General features: G+C 27.1%; 1 protein-coding gene across 2 annotated transcripts in view; it reads right to left on the minus strand.

Moving 5' to 3' along the window:
* LOC108688802 (short-chain dehydrogenase/reductase family 16C member 6-like) overlaps positions 1-463 on the minus strand; it is a 9,288-nt gene extending 8,825 nt beyond the window's left edge. Inside the window, exon 1 of one of the 2 annotated variants that reach the window (XM_018195222.1) lies at positions 301-462. The gene's annotated coding sequence lies outside the window, so the exon portion shown is untranslated. Of the gene's footprint in view, positions 1-300 lie in introns of both variants that reach the window. The other variant, XM_018195223.1, reaches the window with a different exon arrangement.
* Between the last annotated feature and the right edge of the window lie 2,331 nt (positions 464-2,794).

Consider the following 2,794-nt stretch of genomic DNA (forward strand, 5'->3'; position numbering starts at 1 on the left):
GAGAGAGAGAGAGAGAGAGAGAGAGAGAGAGATCATCAATTATTACAAAAAAAATAATATCATAAAAATACAAAATTGCAAGCATAAATGCCAAATTCAAAATCTGCTAAAATTAATCCAAAAATATAAAATTAATTTTTTTTTTTATACAATTTTACATCTACAATTTTATATTTATAGGAATAGAGAAAGAAAACAGATTTTTTAAAATAGATAGGTTTCGACATTCTGTTTGAATAAATTGTTATTGATCGTAAAAAAATAAATTTAAATCGTGTTCAATTCTATTTGATTACTCACCCTGAGAATTTTTTTTTTAATTCGCCACAATGCACTAACGCGAATAAATTTCAATGTTCAAATTACGAACCGTCGTCGTTCGCGTACGGACTGCGACTAACTAACCATGGCTATAGCCTTCTCTGACCGCTACCAACATACGAATTTTCCATTACTACCACGACTACAATAGCTAGCTGGCGTAGCGCGAGCGCGTGTATCATACTATAAGACGACCGCAACCATTATCAGAGTGCAGTAGAAACAGCTATTAAAGCAAGTCGTCTCTGGGTAGGAGGCCGTTTGCTAGCTTCCGCTAGCGTATAGAGCTAGAGCAACCTAGAGTCCGTAAGTAGAATTATTACAGCCGGTAGCGTAACATGCGTAAGAGAAACCGAAGTCGTGACAGTATTTCAGAGTATTCTTTCATGTCTCGAATGTTGTCTGAAATCGCGACCGTCGAGATAGTCACGTGCGATTTCCCTGTATATTCACGAACAATGTAATTTGAAAGAGAGAGAGAGAGAGAGAGAGAGAGAGAGAGAGAGAGAGAGAGAGAGAGAGAGAAAATTTTTCCAATTTTCTTATTTAATTTTTCTTGAAAACAAAGTGGATTATATTGTTCGTAAATTTACGAGAAAATTACGCGACTATATTTCGATTGCAATCTCAATGATTCAGGCAACATTCACAAAATTTTTCCTATTATTTATAATCGTGTTGTCAAAAATAAATATAATCAAATATGAAATGTGATTTTTTAATGTTCACTTCAACCAACGTAGATTAATTTTAATCTCGGTTTAACTTATTCTTTATTTTTTCTAATTCTAAAGTCTATTCTACAATGTGCTCTTGTTTCTTGCTTTTTACTATATATTTTTTTACATCTTGTTTTCTTCTGGTTTCTATCTGGTTTTTTGTTTTATGTCCGAGAAAAAAATAAATGAACTTCGAAAGAGATAGAAAGTAGCAAAAAATATAATTGTCGATAAAAAGGGGTACAAAAGAGAAAAAAACAAAAAGAAAAGAGCAAGAAACAAAGCACATTAATAGAATAGACTTAAGAAATAGTAAGAATAGTAGAATAGTAGAATAGTAGAATAGACTTTAGAAAAACTAAATAGTAAATCTATATTGAAGTTAATATTACATTGGATATACAACTGGATTTAATAAAAATAATTTTTAAGAATACCTTCAAAAACCTGTTCACCTTGACCAGATAGAAGTTCGTATCACGGATGAAAGTGAGACTAAGTAGAATGCTGCAGACGCTACAGTTGCTCATTAAATGAGTTCAGCACACAAGCATTTCAAAAAATACTCGATCAATGATTCTTTAATATGATTTATTCTTGCCTATAATTTTTCGCTAAATTTAACAAAAACGAATCATAATAAAAAACTATTAACTACTTTTATCTATAAACCTATTATAATTATAATTTGGTACAGTTCTGACCGAACGAGACTTCCTCTCATTTGTAAAACATTTTACACACAACGTCAAACGTTTATATGATTTATATAGCACGAACACATTTTTAAAGATTCTTTAAAATTGATTAATAAATGATTATGAATTCTTTATACTCATAATATATTCCAGTCAATTTTTTATACGCATATCATATTTCAAGCATTATTTTTATTTTTAATAAATTTAAATGATGATTTAAAAATGGATCCATTAATACGAAAAATTTGACTATATAATTAGAAATATATATACAGTCTAACTACTGTCTAAGTATTTAGTTTGTTGTGTTCAAGGAAATAATATTAAATTTAATTAAGATATTTTTTTTTCAAAATGTAATATAATATTGAAAATTTATGATAGTTTAAACATAACTCGATTTCTATTAATAATTCTTTAAATAATAGTGTATGTATAAATTTTCTCAGTAATAATAAAGTGATAATATCAAAAATAATGTATAAAAAAATATAAAAGAATATATAATAGAAATTTAATTAATTAGCATAATTTATATATATTGTAAGAGCAATTTACGGTATCAAATAATATCAAATAGTCAGACCAATTTTTACATAATCCGAATCAACATATAAATCGCGTTTTATATAAAAATAGATAAAGCGAAACATATTTTTTGTGACACAAAAAACTCTATGAAAGAAACTTTTAATATATTTTACATTAGCAATTTATATTTTAACTTTTTTATTCTTCACTGCTGAATAAAATTCAGTTTGAAAAGTAAATATGCACAAGCAAATTAGAGTTGTTATCAAACGTTACTTTTCAGTTATTTTGTCTTTTTTACAATAAATAATTTGATGACAATGTTGCAATTTTTTTGTGACGATAACGCTAACCAACTAAACGTTAAGGTTATGCTAAAGTTAGAAAAGCCACTTTGGAAAGTAATTTGTCATTATTACGCGTTACTTACTAAAAATAATAAGTAAATAATAACTTAAAAAAAATAATAAATACCGAGTGTTATATAATATTTAAATAATATTAATGATTTTATTCTTTTAA

Source organism: Atta colombica, unplaced genomic scaffold, assembly GCF_001594045.1.
Source record: "Atta colombica isolate Treedump-2 unplaced genomic scaffold, Acol1.0 scaffold239, whole genome shotgun sequence".
Lineage (NCBI taxonomy): Eukaryota > Metazoa > Arthropoda > Insecta > Hymenoptera > Formicidae > Atta > Atta colombica.